The sequence below is a fragment of the Bubalus bubalis genome, chromosome 3 (assembly GCF_019923935.1).
Source record: "Bubalus bubalis isolate 160015118507 breed Murrah chromosome 3, NDDB_SH_1, whole genome shotgun sequence".
NCBI lineage: Eukaryota > Metazoa > Chordata > Mammalia > Artiodactyla > Bovidae > Bubalus > Bubalus bubalis.
Genome location: NC_059159.1, coordinates 68,532,596 through 68,550,059, shown reverse-complemented (window position 1 = coordinate 68,550,059; position 17,464 = coordinate 68,532,596).

The window sequence follows — 17,464 nt, the reverse complement described above, 5'->3', positions numbered from 1 at the left end:
CTCTAGACAACCAGGGAAGTCCCCTAATGTTACCATTTTGTTTTTAAAATCTTTAAGAAAGCCAAAACATCCAGGACCTTAAGTCTGATGTGTTTTAGGTCTTGTATACAATGTTGTTGTTGTTATTTAGTCATTAAGTCATGTCCTACTCTTTTGCAATCACATGGACTACAGCCCACCAGGCTCCTCTGTCCATGGGATTCCCCAGACAAGAATACTGGAGTGGGTTGCCATTTCCCTCTCCAGGCGATCTTCCTGATCCAGGGATCAAACTCATGTCTCCTGCACTGGCAAGCAGATGCTTTACCACTTAGCCACCTAGGAAAGTAGGCACACTGAGTGAAGCATGAATGAATCAATTCCAGCCACCTAAACTGGGGAACCCAACCCCTCTACCTTAGGGAATATTCCAGATGGAATTCAAGATAAAAGTCTCCAAAACTAGGCTCAGCTATACCTCCTTTCATGATTCCACTTAATTACAAGTTTGAATCCCAGAAAAATTGTCTTAAGATTTCCAAAAGATCAAGGTAGAATTGCTTAGGCCCAGGTCCAAGATAACAGATGTGACTGGATCTCCAGAAGTAGCTTGGACCTTCTTTGTCTAAAAGAAAGCCCTTTGAGTTTCTCTAAATCCCCTCCAGAGGCCATCCCTGAGGGGGTGACCCCAGAGTCACTTTTCCAGAGTCTCTGGTTATACCTCAAAACAAAGTTTTTAATTAAAAGTAATGCATTCGGGAACTCTCTGGAAGTTCAGCGATTAGGACTCTGCACTTTCACTGCCATAGCCGGAGTTCAATCCTTGGTGGTGGAACTAAGATCCAACAAGCTGCATGGTATGGCCAAAAGAAAAGCAATGCATTAAAAGATCACCGGGCTCCCACCTTTGACCCCTATTGCCACTGTTGCTGACACAGTCATGTCCAGGTGGGATGCCTGCCCACCTAGTCTGAGACATACCTCACAACCCAGTGGAAGGAACCACTCATGAGGAGCAGAAGAAAGAAGACAACCATGGCTATGTGGGTAGGAGGTGAGCTCCCTGTGTTTACCAAGGAGCTTAGATCAAAATCACCATGCCACAAACACCGATGAATAACTTCTCACAATACCAAGTTCTTTACACAGTGGATCATTAGCCTTTATGCACCATAGGTGAGAAGATGAAAGGAGGCAGAGACATCTATCTGTATACAGTGAAGTTTGCCTACAGAAAGCCCAATACCTGTCTGCATTAGATGGTTAATAAATACGTAAAACCTGAGTGAACGGTAGTGGATAAGAGTGGGTTTCGTTCCTGCATGGAGTTCACTAGCTGTGTGATGCAAAACATCTTTGAGATGCAGCTTTTCAGGTATAAAATAGGGATAATAACTGTATCTTAGTTGATACCTATGAAAAATGTGTTAATATGGGAAATGCACTTTAAACAGGATCTGGCACATAGTTTTATTATCTATCATCATCATTAGTAGTATTATTACACCTCTAATTCCAGGTGTAGGATCCAACTTCCAGGATTCCATGTGGTGCTCCCTGCCCTGTGGGGACAGTCACACCTACAATAAGTTATCCTGCTTTTGTGAAGAAGGAAGAGAAAGCTCGCAGATCAAAAAAGTGAATTCTGCAAAAGTCCTAATGCCTTGCAGTGTTTAAAAAGATCTTCCGGAGTGAGAAACTTATAACCACTCCTGTCCTTCAGTATTGTTTTTAAAGTTATATCCAAGTTACTACCCAAGGTCCATTGGTATTCATCACAAAAAAATAACTTCCTAAGCCATACAGCAAATTCCCGCTGGCTATCTATTTTATATATGGTAATGTAAGTTTGCATATTACTCTTTCCATACATCTCACCCTCTCCTCTCCTCTCCCCATGTCCATAAGTCTATTCTCTATGTCTGTTTCTCCACTGTTGCCCCGTAAATAAATTCTTCAGTACCATTTTTCTAGATTCTGTATACATGTGTTAGAATACGATATTTATCTTTCTCTTTCTGACTCACTTCACTCTGTATAATAGGTTCTAGGTTCATCCACCTCATTAGAACTGAGAGGTGGGGTGGGGAGGGAGATGGGAGGGAGTTTCAAAAGGGAGGAGATACATGTATACCTATGGCTGAGTCATGTTGCGGTTTGACAGAAAACAGCAAAATTCTGTAAAGCAATTATCCTTCAGTAAAAAATAAATTAATTTTTTAAAAAAGACAAAAAAAAAAAAAACTGACTTCCACACACTGCCATAATTTGCACAAGATCCCATCAGTGCCATTTTGACAGGAACAAGGAGATCCCTGATGTTGCTAATTGTTCATTGGGCTTGACCCCAAACGTGATTCAGCTAACTGCTATATTGGGTTTCCCAACTCCACACATGCTGCCCCTACGGTCATCCTCTGGGGGCTTCCGGGTACTTTGGATGGCCCGGGTGCCTGGGTGTGTGTGTCTTGGTCACTGTGGAGGGTTGTGTGAGTGAATCAGGAACTGGAGCATCTTAAAACAAAACAGCTGTGGCAGGAGTGGTCCAGGCTTGGGTGCAACACGATAGCTGCTATTAAACTTCACTTTGAGCTTCTCTTGGCTTTGATGATTTCTTTCTTCCTCTCCAAAGTTTATCATTCTTTTCCTGACCCCAAGTCAAGCTCATAAAAGCCCAATTTTTGTTTTGGCTTGTATTAAAGTTTTCGTTGTGTTGCTGTTGGTTTCAGGAGTTTGCTTGTTTTCAGTTGTTGTTCTGTTTTTCCTTTATCTATTTGATCTGGGAAAACTATGAAGTGAGGTGGCCCAGACATTCTAAAGTCTCTTGAATTGAGGTGGAATTAGATGTGAAGCTTTTGTTCCCTGCCTGGTGTTCACCTGTCTCACACAGCCCTTGCCGCCTCCCCCATGCCACTTCCTCCTGGTAAGCAGCTGGAAATGTCCTTTTTTTTTTTTTTCAGGCTTTGTGGTACCAATCAACTTTCTTGGCATCCCTCATTCCATGATGAACTAGTTGAGTTAAAATGATTCAATTTCAACATCCAACGATGGCATCCTTGAATAAAGTTTATTGTTCACCATTGTAGTAGAATAAGCACATTGTTAGAATTTTTAAAAATCATTTTCATTCTGACAGCTAAAAACTGAATGCATGTTTAAGTTCCTCAGGAAAGATGTGTTATAGTAATACAGTGATGGAATTGGAGAGATTGTCAAAAGGTCTCTTCCTTTGCCACCACTCCCAGGGAAATCATTTAAATGAACTCCAAATATTGTTCCCTCGATTAACATACCTTAATCCCACCACTGTATTTTGCATAATCTTTTCTTAAGATGATAACTTATAAGGATCACTTAAAGCCTACTTAATGATGCTGAGATGGAGCTGAGATTCAAGTCAGCCAACTCTTCGGACTTTTTCCAGCTCCCAACGACCACCTGGGATTCATCTCAATTCTCTGATTCTGTGTTTCAAATCAGCCACTCAAAGATACTATTTGCTGTCAGCAAGTTCCCTGATTTATTTAATCCTTCCCCAAAATGTGTCCTGAAATTCTCACAATTTAACCCCTATTTGTCATGAAGGCAGCGCCTCTGCGGTGACTAAATCACTCTCCAGCATTGTCAGGTGTCAGTAGAGGCCCTGGGACCGTGCTGGTGGCCTGGGAAAGCCAGACCAGCCCCCTGCAATACTGCTGTTACTTATATTCTCCACAAACCATCAATAGGCTTTTTGTTTTAGTTACAATCTCACTACTCCTCTCCAAAAGAAAGAGCATACAGGCATACTGCAAACATATAGTACTGTCAGAGACTCAGTTTATCTCTATATTTCCCATTTTAAGAAGGATATTACTGGGACTTCCCTGGTGGTCCAGTGGATGAGCTCTGCACTCCCAATGCAGGGAACACAGGTTCCATCTCTGGCTGGAGAACTAAGATCCCACTTGCCACCACTAAGCAGGCATACTACAATGAAGACTGAACACAGCCAAAATTAATAAAAGTTTTGTAAAGGACATTGCTAATTCCATCTATAATATGCACACATTGTTTTCCAGATTACATAGTACAATATGGGGAACTATGGGGTCAAATAGTAATAGAATAAGGAAAAAAGAAAAATAAGTAGAAAAGAAAAAAGCAGGGTAATAAAAACTCTTCTCTGACTTAAAAATAGATTGAGACAATCAGTCCGGTTTCATCCTCTAACGTGCAAATCCCAATAGATTAAAAAATATATATATATACCATGGTTTACAAAGCAGAAGTCCTATGACAAAAAAGATGGCATCTTTTGCTCCCCTAACACAGCAATAAGAAGGAGAAGGCAATGGCACCCCACTCCAGTACTCTTGCCTGGAAAATCCCATGGACGGAAGAGCCTGGTGGGCTGCAGTCCATGGGGTCGCTAAGAGTCGGACAGGACTGAGCGACTTCACTTTCACTTTTTACTTTCATGCACTGAAGAAGGAAATGGCAACCCACTCCAGTATTCTTGCCTGGAGAATCCCAGGGACAGAGGAGCCTAATGGGCTGCTGTCTATGGGGTCGCACAGAGTCGGACACGACTGAAACGACTTAGCAGCAGCAGCAGCAACACGGCAGTAAGAACGCATTACAGTCAGTAATAAAAATCAAAGGGAATAGGTTTGGAAGAGTTTGTGTGGTGTCACATTGTCATCCTTCAAGTTCATACCTCACAGCTCAATCTTCCTCAATTTGCAGGTGATCTAGAAGGCATGGGATTTAATTCACTGACGGGCAGCCCACTTTTTAACTTTATTTTATTCCCTCCATTCCTGCCACTCCTTAAGCCCTAGTTACCACAAATCTTTTCTTCACTTCTATAATTTTGCCACTTAAAAATGTTATATAAATGGAACCGGATAGTATGTAACAATTTGGGGTTGACTTTTCCACCCTGCATAATTCTTAGGAGATGAATTTGAGTTGTTGAGGTGATCAATAATTTATTCCTTTATATTGCTGAGTAGTATTTCACAGTATGCTTCCCAGGTGGTGCTGGTAGTAAAGAACCCACCTGCAAATACAGGAGATATAAGAGATGTGAGTTTGAACCCTGAGTCGGGAAGATCCTCTGGAGAAAGGCATGGCAACCTGCTTCAGTATTCTTGCCTGGAGAATTCCACAGACAGAGGAGTCTGGCAGGCTACAGTCCATAGGGTCACAAGGAATCAGACACGACTGAAGCAACTTAGCACACACACACATGCATTCCATGGTATGCATGTACTATGATTAACAGCACATACTTGACTGTTAACAAAATGGCGGACCATTTGAGTGTCCTTTGAAGGTCCTCTGAGTTGTTTCCAGTTTGGAGCTACTGTGAATAAAGCTGCAATAGACAATCATGCACAGGTTTCAATGTGAACCTAAGTCTTCACTGAGCTGGGATACATGCTCAAAAGTGCAATTGCTGAGTCATACAGTAGTTGCACGTTTACTTTTTACTAAAAGAAACTGCCACACTGTCTTCCTTTGGCTGTCCCATTTTTCTCCCCACAAGCAGTGTAAGAGTGATCCAGTTTCCTACATCTTCATTAGCACGTGGTATTGGCATAGTTTACTTTTAGCCAAAGCCAGAGATCCAGTTTAGGGCAAAAACTGCTGGCAAGTCTTCCAAATTTAACATATTTTGTTATTTTTAACATTACAAGGGATTAAATATATATATATTTGGCATATATATATGCCAACACACATATATATGTTACATATATCCATATATATTAACATCAGCTTACTTTTGTTTAAACTCTACAACTGAAACATACAGGCATACTGTGCATATTAGACAAATTACTTAACATCTCTGGACCTCAATTTCCTGATATGTAAAAACTAACCCTTCCAAGTAAAGTAATAATGTGTATATAGAGCACAGGAAAGGGGCTTCCCTGGTGGCTCAGTTGGTACAGAATTCATCTGCAATGCAGGAGATGCGGTTTGATCCCTGGATCGGGAAGAACCCTGGAGGAGGCCATGGCAACCCACTCCAGTGCTCTTGCCTGGAGAATCCCATGAACAGAGGAACAGAATCAGACCTACTTTACCTACCTTCCAGAGGTACTGAGTTCAAATGAAAGGGCTTCCTCAGTGGCTCAGACGGTAAAGAATCCACCTGCAATGCAGGAGACCTGGGTTCAATCCCTGGGTTTGGAAGAGAGTTCAAATGAAAGAAATATGTAAAAGCAATTTGTAACATGTTGATGTGGCTAGTAGAGGAAGGCAAGTTATAGAAAACAAAGTCCAGGACACCAAAGGGTCTCATTCATTCTGCCATCAGAGGTCAAGGTAGAAAAATGGCAGGAACCACAATGACTTCGGAGTCTAGGACAGTGATGCCCCAGAGAAGGGGGTGCAAGAGGACCAGAACACAAATTCCCTTTGTATTTGTTTTCATATAAACAATCAGAAATGGGTTCACCAACAGCCTCACTTTGTTCTCATCAACAGTTGCCCGAGGCACCCAGGGATGGGGGAGATCTCAAAGGCAAAGGGGCTAAGAGTACCCCCACTGTAATAGAGAAGAACAAATCTGACTCCATATTGGATCTGTTTCTTTTCCTTTAACATTATCCAATTGCTTTTGCCTGCAAGTTAATCACTAAAAGAATGTTGCCTATAGCCAAGAGATACTGGATAGCTATTCTCAACCCTCTGATCTTTTAAGGTAAAACACTTTCCCCCTCATATAGAGATAAGAAGTTGCAGAACAGAGAATAACATTTGCCTTGTTGAAGGTTTGTAGGAACATTGTGACCATACCTAGGAGGACAGTTGAGGAACAAAGGATTTCAGCAGTAAGAAGTTCGCAACAGCCAGGCAAACACCCCTTCCCTTTTAGTTAAAGAAGCCTGAATTCGAACTCAGGTAAGATGGCTCTTTGGGACACTAGTCCAACATTCTGTCTGCTAACGTGCCAAATAAAGTCGTTATTCTTTGCCCCAATAACTCATCTCTCAATTTATTGTTCTGTCCCGTGGTGAGCAATATGAGCTTGGACTCAGTAACACCACCACAAGCTCACATGGACTGAGATAGGTTATGGTTTATCTGGCTCAGCTGGGTAGAAGCAGATTATAGAATCCAGTTTTAACTAAACTAAACTTCAACAAAGGGCTTTAAAAGACTCCTACAAGGAATCTTAGATTGAAGATAATTCAAAGTGCTGCTGCTGCTGCTAAGTCGCTTCAGTCGTGTCTGACTCTGTGCGACCCCATAGATGGCAGCCCAACAGGTTCCCCCGTCCCTGGGATTCTCCAGGCAAGAATACTGGAGTGGGTTGCCATTTCCTTCTCCAATGCATAAAAGTGAAAAGTGAAAGTGAAGTTGCTCAGTCGTGTCCGACTCCCAGCGACCGCATGGACTGCAGCCCACCAGGCTCCTCCATCCATGGGATTTTCCAGGCAAGAGTACCGGAGTGGGGTGCCATTGCCTTCTCCGAATTCAAAGTACATAGGTATAAAACATCAAGGAGAAAATGAGAGAACTGATACTGCTCTTTCTCTATGTTAAGCACTTCAATCCTAAGGCTATGAAACAAGGCAAGCACAGACAACATGAATCCAACAGTAAATCACCAAGACTATTTAAAACGTAGATTTTCAGCCACAGCTGTAAGGTTCAATCTCACCTTAAAATATTTAAACCTATTGTTTACTTTATCTTGCTCTTTCTTAGTTTAGCTTTTGTAAGAGAAGACTGTGCTCAGTTTTGTCCGACTCTTTTTCAACCCTGTGGACTGTAGACCACCAGATTCCTGTCCATGGGATTTCCCAGGCAAGAATACTGGAGTGGGTTGCCATTTCCTTTTCCAGGGGATCTTCCCAACCCAGAGATAGAACCCGCATCTCCTGTGTCTCCTACGTTGGTAAGCTGATTCTTTATCACTGAGCCACATGGGAAACCCTTAGCTTTTGTATGGGTTTATAATGTATATAAACGAGATGGCAATGGCACCCCACTCCAGTACTCTTGCCTGGAAAATCCCATGGACAGAGGAGCCTGGAAGGCTGCAGTCTATGGGGTCCCTAAGAGTCGGACACGACTGAGCAACTTTACTTTCACTTTTGTCTTTCATGCATTGGAGAAGGAAATGGCAACCCACTCCAGTGTTCTTGCCTGGAGAATCCCAGGGACGGGGGAACCTAGTGGGCTGCCATCTATGGGGTCGCACAGAGTCGGACACGACTGAGGCGACTTAGCAGCAGCAGCATAATGTACATATGATGTCAGTAAAGTAGTACAGATACATGATTTGCCAATAAATATACATGTTTTACCCTTGGGGTGCACAATTCAAACAGGCAGGAGACCATTGAGTTAGGGTATCTGACTTCTTCAAGGTTTCATTTTCCCCAGTTTAGACAGCAGCAGACTACCACACGTGGCCAAGATGGCATTAAGGTAGATCTCCTCTGCTAGTTTTGCAGGTTGCTCTCGCTAAGAGCACCTCCCCATACCTTTCTAGAGCCTCTAAAGACAGACAAAAGTCTTTACCTTCTCCCTGTCAACCTTGAGGTCTGGAAGCCAGTGCAGACCCCTCACACAAATCTCTGTGACGTCCATGGGCTGTCAACACTCCCACATTCCATGACTCAGGAAAGTACTTGGCATGCCACTCTTTAATGTTGTATGGCTTTACCTAGTGCTTATTAAGCATTTACTGTATGCCAGACCCTCAGTTAAGAGCCTCATACAATCATCTCACAAGTTTTATCCACCTTGTACAGATGGGGTAATGGAAGCTAATAATGGTTCACTAATTTTCTCAAGATCATATGCTGATAGCTGCTCTATCAACATGCACTTTTGTGCCTCCAGGGACTTGCCTGGGAGTCCAGTGGTTAAGGCTCAGCTTCAAACGCAAGGGGCATGGGTTCAATCCCTGGTGGGGAATCTAAGATCCCACATGCTGAGGGGTGTGGCCAAAGAGTTTAAAAAAATAAAGGGTCTGCCTACAACTCCAGAGACTCGGTCTTAATCACTCTATTATGCTGCCTTACATGCATAATAATCGCTTTTATTTGTATGTATTATTAATAATATTTCTTTACAACGTATGCAAACTTAATTTCTAAAACTTGTCGCATTCCAAATGTGACTTTGCTTCATCCTGGGATCAGATATGTAGAGGAGTACTTCACTGACCTTGTAATAAACCAAATAAATTAGAATTATATTTATAGGAGCTATTTTTATAAACAGATTTTGTGACAATTTTATCATATCAATCCTTGAAAAAAGACTGCTGTAAATAACATGAAGCAGGGTATAAACAATAATACAATAAAATGAACCTGGCTTCCTATTTGCCCAGATGTATCTGAGATTATAAGTTAAACCCCCTGGAATTCAAGGCAATGAGAAAAATTCAGGGTGTGATCTAGTTATTTCCACATATCAGATAGTTCCTGCCTGTGTACATTAAGGATACTTGAGTTCTCCAATGTTCTCTTTTTGTGATTTTAAAAACACTACATTTACAAAGCACGGTCCACACCATGTGGACTCAAATGCTATTTTCTTAATGTGGCTATTTTATCTCTGATAAGCTATCATATTTATCCTTATAAACATTTCATTAAACATCACTCTATCTGAAAAAAGAAAAATTCAGCAAAGAAAAAGCACTTCAACAGCCCACATATAATTTATATTTGTAATAAAGCAAAAATAAGCACTTGATTAGATTCTGTAATTTTATTGCTGACATCATCTTGAACAGCAAAAGATACAGAGAACTTAACAATATTTGGAAAAGCAGAAAGAGTTACTGGGAATGTAAGGAGGCAGTTTCTTGCTTTTTTATCTCAGATTAATAATAGTCAAAGGTGCCTGGTTTCTTCCTGTAAAGGTTTTTTTTTTTTTTTTTTTTCACCTTTTTCTCCACAAGTAGGAATTTATGGAAATCATCTCATGGATATACTTTATTACTCCAGTTTTACACCAATTTGAGGGGGGAAAGAAATGCTTTTTGACACCAGTTATGACAAAATGCATTCATTTAGGGAAAAAACAGTGGTATAGTGAGTTAAAGATCCTTATATTTTAACCCAATATTAAAAATTAAATAGTGGGACTTCCCTTGGTGGTCCAGTAGTCAGGACTTCGCCTTCCAATACAAGGGTTGAGGGTTTGATCACTGGACAGGTAGCTAAGACCCCATAAGCCTCTTGGCCACAAAACCAAAACATAAAGCAGAACCAATTGTGACAAAAATCAATAAAGACTTTAAAAATGGTTCACATTCAAAAAAAAAAAATCAAGACAGCTAGAATTTTCTATACCAAGAATTTACCTCCATTCCTTGATGGGGGCTTCTTCACTCAGTGAAAAATCTATCTTAGAAATCACAGATTTGAAAAGCCAAAAACAAAACCCAACCTATTTGGTTATGTGGATGCAACTTGTGCCTTTTCTGTTTATAGAGAAAGCCAGACCTTGCCAAAGGAAACTTTTCTTTTTCAGATTTTATGTTTCTGCATTCCTCCTGTCTTGTCTTTTGTATCCCTCTTTAAGCCATCACTTCATAACTGTCATGAGAAAAAGCACTCACTCATTTTCTCTGATTTTACATCTTCATAGAATTTTTTTTAGATGGACCACAGCCGTCTTAGAGGAAAGCTCCATTTTCTGGTGGGGGCTGCAAAGGGAAGAATCTGAATGTCCAGAGCGCTGCTGGTCACCCAGCACAAGGAGGGACTCGTGTTACCTACAAAGGTATTAGGAAAGTGCTCCCAGCTGAAAGTATTTATCCAATTCCAATTGTTGTTTGGAAGTCTAAAATACGAAGGGTAGTACTGTTCCAGGAGCTACTGTTTAAAACAATGCAATGCCTGTTTAGAGGCAAAAAGTCAGTACTTGAAAGTCTGAGTTGGTTTAAAAAATAATAACTATGCGTCCAAAAAAGAATTCTTAAAGAAACATTTATATGCCAGGCACATGTTTTATATTTTAATAACATTAGCTAAACCAAATAAATATGTAGAGTCTAATAATTATTTATATTTTTATATTATTCTATTTTAGTGAGTTTGCAAAGAAGCTAATGAATAACAATGAAAGAAAAACATGTATCTGTCATGACAAAGTTGCTTGTGGTTTGTAGGCAATGCAAAATGTGTTGAAAAAATGCTGTGTTAAAAGTCATTGAAAACTGCTCTGATTAAGAAAGAAGTGAATGCATATCCCTATAGGATAATGGCAGATAAAAAAGTAATCGTGTTCCCTGTACAATTATGTTCGCTGGCATTTATATAAGTATAATAATGCTTTCAGGGTATTTTCATAGTTGTTCACTTAATGTGGGATTAACATCAAAATCTTTATAATTATCTGAGATCATGAATTTGAAAGTGGAATGGTAAAACATGTTAATGGTTAAAAGACGCTAGCAGTTTTAATACCAAACAGATTAACACACATGAAAGTAATATAATTTGTGCACTGAATAATATGTCAGACCAATTCTTCTGGTGAAGGAAGAATTCTTATGAAATGGTACCCTTTCTAGCTACTGCTTTGTGTTTCTTCTAGAAATACTAAAGCAATCTCAGATAGAAAATTGCATGAGATATGCACGTGGGTGTGCATAACTCATGGACTTGAAACATTATTCTGTGACTTTGCATCACACAATTTCATGAAACCTTCATTTCTGAAGTTTCCTTTCAATAAAGTCGAAAACCAAAACATGACTATAGGAAATTAATTTTAAAGAAGGAAGGTATGGTTATAAACAACAACAAAAAAAAGAGCATAAAAGAGATTGTTAATTGGCAAGAACAGCTATGAATTTCTTTTATAGCCACTCGCAAATAAATGTGGAGTCATGCATTTTTAAATAATACAGAAGCATATTTTAACATGTACCTCAGAGTTTCATAAAACTATTTCTCAGCTTCAACTTTCTCACCTGGACAGGGGTAGGAAAAGGGTAGTCATTTAGAAAGTAGTATGAAGCTACGACTACTTAATTGCCTGGCATGCCCATCTTTCTAGAATCTCGGTGAAAATGGACCTCACAACCCAGACCTAATTATATTATAATCCCTGTTGCACTCAGCTACACGGGTTAGGATGGGATGTGAAACCTTGGAAACTATGCTGAACGTGACAAACGCAGTTACCTCCCCCCCCCAACACGGAGAATGTGTATTAAAAGCCTGTATCTGTATAACTTCAGCTGCGCCTGAATTGGGGGCTGGGGGCAGGGGGCGGGGGCGTGGGGATGTCCAGGAGTTAAATCGTGTGGTTTCCACTTATGCAGAGAGAATCCATAAAAAAGAGATTTATTATCATATTTTCCTTTGGAAATGTAGTATTTGTTTTTGACTTTAAAAGTGCTCCTCGGTATAAAGCAGGGGTAAATATTACAATTTTATGAAACAGCAGCCAAGATTTAATTGTCTGTGAAATATCAGGCTTAGGACCTGATTCGAGTTAACTACTGTTCTGCTGAGACCAGCTCGCTGGCCCGCTGTGGCCCAAGGCGCAGGTTGAAGAAGGGGTGGGCGGCCCCACGCCCCCCGGGAGCACCGCCAAAGGCCTCGGAGCCTCATCCTCCTGCAGCCGAGCTAAAGTGACTTTGCGCACAAAATCAAACCAGAATAAGTGGCCAAGGAAAACGGGACCAAGTAGGCTAGCGAGAGAGAGAGGGAAATCCGGTAACCGCCTAGAAGTGCAAGAGGAAAACTGGATGGGATGCAAAAAAGTGGAGCGGAAGAGGGGAGAAAGGAAGCTGGGCAAGTGGATACACTGGACTCCACGTGTGCACTGTCCGGCGCATTAACACCGCGTGCGCCCCAGCCGCTCCACCGGGAAGGAAAAGCCCCAGAGCTCAGCCCTGCAGCCCCCGCCCCCTCCCCGCATTCTCCTCGCCCCGCGCCGGCTCCGCGGGTCCTTCCTCCGCCGCCCGGTGCCGAGAGAAAGCGGGCGGCGGCCGTTTTGCCCCGGTGGCACCGTAGCCAAAAGCCTGTCCGTAATTGCAAAGCAAACAAGGCTGAAATATTGGGTCGGTCTCAATCGTGACAAGATCTACGCTTTTGCCGCCAATTTGTTTGTGCAGCTCTATTTAAAGGCCCTTGATTGAGGAAATGTTGAAAATAGCGCGGAGGGTTCCCTAATGAGACTTCGGGAAGAAAGAGCTGGGGCGGGAGGGCGCGGGCGGGGGAGGGGGGAGGGGCGCCTTTAACCCCTTCCTGCCCGCTTCAGACAAAAGCCCTGGAGCCCAGAAAGGGTAGGAGGGGGAGCAGGGATCCGTCCGGTCCCGCCCCGCGCGGCGAGCTCCCCGGCTGCCGCGGCCTGAACTCCGCCCGCGCCCGCATCTCCCTCCTCCCCTCGGCCCCCTCGGCCCCGCGGCGCCCTCCGACAAAACCCCCGACTGGGGGTCCCAGACGGCTGAAAGGGAAGGCTAGACACTCAAGAGGCGGGAAGAGAAAACACACACACACATTTATTGCGCGTAGAAAAAGCCCGTGTGTTCAGCGTCCAGCCCCGTGCGCGCCTTGGTCTCATTCAACTCCGAGCGCATCCTCGCAGCCAGCTTCAATACCCCATTGCTCAGATGCGGACACCAAGGCTTAGAGAAAACCAGTCCTTTGGGAGCCTGTGCCCGCCCAGCGGGCTCTGGCTTGGCAGCTCAGGAGGTGGAGGGCCCAGGGGAGGCCAGGCCAGGCTGGTCCCCCTCTTCTCCATCCCACGCCGGCGTCTCGGAGCCCTTGGATGCGCGGTCCATCCAAGCAGCTTTCTCCCCGCTTCTCCCAAGGACTTGGTGATGAGGTCGGTTCCCTGAGAGACGATGTCCGCTTCCGGCACTAGCTCTGGTCGCTTTCAAAACAAAGAAAATTGCAATCCGATTGCCATTGGGATACGCGAAAGTCATCCTTTACACAGCTGTTTAAGCACACACTGGATTCAGTGGCTTGATTGGGTTCTCAGGGAACCCACAGTCACAGAAGGAGAAAGGTGTGTGCCCGGAGAGCTACCAGAGAGAAGGGGGGGGGCGGGGAGGGTTGGGCACCAGAACAGAGTTCAGAGGGGAGACCTGATTTGCTGGAGCAGAAAGGAGGGAAGCCAAACCTGGAAAGGCTTCCTGGAGGAGGTGGCATTTACGCTGGGTCTAGAAGAAACCAGGAAGTGTGGATTCTTTAACATGGGAGAGAGAGAAGTTGTTTGCCAGCTCTGCTGGCAAGTCAAGGGGTGCCAGACCTACAGCTGGGGACAATGTGGGGGTCACCACCTGTTGATCCCTGGCTGCCCCTCTAACGTAGAGAATGTGAGTTGATCAAGTCCTGAGCCAAAGTTTCAGTCTCCCTTAGGACTGAAAATCTAGGGCTTGCAGGTGACACCAGAGGCAAGACTTTGACCCTTCAGGAGGCCTGGACTTGGGCCAGCAGGGCCTGTGAGGGGCAGGCCCAGCAGGAACATGGCATTGGGGCACTCTCCCCAGGGCTATTAGTGCCACACATTCCCAGCTTTTCCCGAGGGATCTGGTCAGAGATGTACCTTGGCGCATCGGAAGTTTGTCTTTCTGGAATCCCAGGCAGAGGTGGACTGGGAAAATGGAGACCCTCGAGGGGCAGGGAGAACTGGTTTCGGTGGTACTTCTCCCAGAATGATGTGCGCTTTCTGTCAGCAAAACAAAAAAGCATCAGTCACAGGCGTCCAGTGGAGCTGCTCAGTGTTTTCTGAATGGAATTCTGCTTTTTCTGCATGCAACCAATTCCTTCATTTGAAGTTGGATGCTTTGCAAAGCAGAATGCAATTCCATTTTTTCGTTCCTCGAGGTTTTGGCCTGTGTTGACTTAAGTGGGCACTCACACAAGTATTAAAAAGAAAAGCGTTCTTTTCTGGAAAATGGAACAAAGTCGCACCTCTCCAGTCACGCGGCAGATGTATAATCTGTAACAACAAATTCGCCTCCTTGTGCTGCGCATTTCCAGCAAGCATCCTGCCTTCTCTGTTTATATTATAACTTTTCTGCCTGCAATTATTTTTATTTTAATTTTCTGTCACTTTAACAGAAACCAGAGCCTTTTCCTTTAATGTTTTGTACACAACATGTTCATTTGGATAAGATGTTCTTTTCTATCCTCTTTTAGCTTGCGTTTCCTAGCGTAGCGTTCTGTATCAGGAGTTTCTAATATTTCTCCTTCTCTCTCTTTTTTTAAAAGAACTTGTCCCTGTCTTGCTTTATTTGTTTGTGTGAAATTTAGTTTGAAAGGAGATCAGAGAGAGCAGGAGGGGTTTGTAATAGGAGAATGACCGAATGACCCAAAGGCTGATTATCTGTCATTAACTGGAGACTCGGTGTACCCAAATTACCAGGGAGACCTCAGTCTGCTGGATCCAAAAAGGCAAGCAAGGAATGCAGAGCTGAACAGGCTCGTGGCATTGCAAGTGAAGACACTCTGCCCACACATTTTCTTAAAGAGGCTTCCTTCAAACCACAGCTCAGCTTCAGTGGACAAGTGTTTTAGATTCTGATATGTTGTACACTGGTATTTTTTTAGAAAAAGAAAAACTCTGCTGAAAGACTACCTTCAACGTTTTCTATCGCTAACTTTTTCTGTGTCATTTCATTAGGAGCAAAATTGCAGTTAATTGTCTAAGCTCCAGAGAATATTGAGAAATTAAGCCAAGCTGCTTTTGATCTGCTAAACCCAAGCCTTGTAAAAATCGAGGTTTGCCATTAATATTGACGATAAAACGGTTTCTTTTTGTTAACCTGATAACTCAGCCATCATGGTGAGCCCTCGCCTAGAAGCAAAGGCCCTGGAAGAAAGAAGCAAGGGTTTGGAAGAAACTGCCAGAAATCTCTTTATGAACTTGCAAAGGAGGCTTCAGAGCAGGACTTCCTAGGAATGCGAGCCATACTGCAGTTAGCACTGGGAATGCACTGGGGCTGCTAACACATCCTTCGGTCACATAAGTGGTTTGTCCAAATCCCCGCATGTTAAGCTGCCATTTGCTTTCAAATTTTATTCTGAACCCCAGACTGTCTGGCAGACTAGTTGAAGTCTATTCTTTACCGTTGCCTTCGAGTGTGTATGCAAAATTACAATTACTTCCTCTTCTGAATGTCGACAGCTTTCCTCCCGGCTTGGAAGAATATATTGCTTGTATGTGTAGGTGATGTGATTGAAACAAGAATGTGAATGAGCAGTTAACATAAATCCTGTGCGGTGTATTTTCTTACACCACTTTTGCTCTCACCTCCATCTCTATTTAACTACAGACTAGCAAAGATCAAATTTGTTGTACTTCTTTGGATCACTGGAATTTCATTAATAACACTTCCCACTTATACATCATGCAGCCTGGAGGGAGCCCCCTTCAAGTGCATTATCTTTTGTTCCCTTCAGTCTGAGTAAGGAATTTAGCTTTATAGACAAACGTGGGCAAATGTGGGTACCCAGCAAAGGACTGAGTTCCCCCGATCAATAAAGACCCTCCAGAGCAGGAGCACACTTGCCAGTTTATATGAAGATCTAGTCAGAGATTATTTGGAAAAGATGCAATTCCCACTGTCTATAATAGTGGACATTCAGATGTTTCCTGTACAGTGTCCACCTTAAGTATTGTACGCAATGTTATATGTCAATTATATATCAATTAAAAATATTTTTCTTAAAGAATCTGACTTAAGGACGAAACAGTATCTTGCTCTTCATCTCTTTCAGCTTCTGTGACACCAAAAAACCTTATAAATCCAAGCATTGCTGGCAGACAAATTAGTAAGGAGGGAAAGAGAGAAGGGGGAGGAGATAAAGAGAGAGGGAGAGGAAAGAGAGAGAAAAGGGGGGGATTTACAAACACCCAGCAAGTTCCAATTTTCTCCACTGACTTAACTGTTTCCTAATCAACAAGGAGCCATGAGCCCCACCACAGTCGGCACTGCAGCTGAAGCAGCCTCTCCTGCCCCGTCTGCACAGCTCTGCTCTCTGCTCGGACGGGAGAGAGGAGGGATGAGGGCACCCTCACCAGATACCCCATCCCCGCCCCAAAACTCAACAAGAAAACGCTCAGAAGAAATGAAACCTCAAAGGAGCCAAGGGCAGCCCTTCCTGCCCTTCGTTTCTGAAACAGACATGAGTCTGAGCAAACGTGATTCCACTTTGGAAATGTGTACTAGGAGCACCACTACATTTCTGGGCCCACTGTCACTTGCCAAAAGGTAAACCAGAAGGTGGGGACCACAAACCCCTCCCTGTTAGAGGGGGACTCTTGCCCACCACTTGGACAATGCGCCTTGTTCTAGTGGTTGGGTCTGGAGCTAAGTGGCTAGTATGCACCATGCAACCACACCCTTGGAGGGACAGAAATGCAAAGCAGTCAGGGTGTCAGAAGAAGCAGCACCCTTAGACAGGTGAGGCCGGGGTGACACCTTCAAGAATACATTGTTTTTTCTCCCATCTTCTGGGTTGGATGTTCTTTCTGGGGTTCTTGGCAT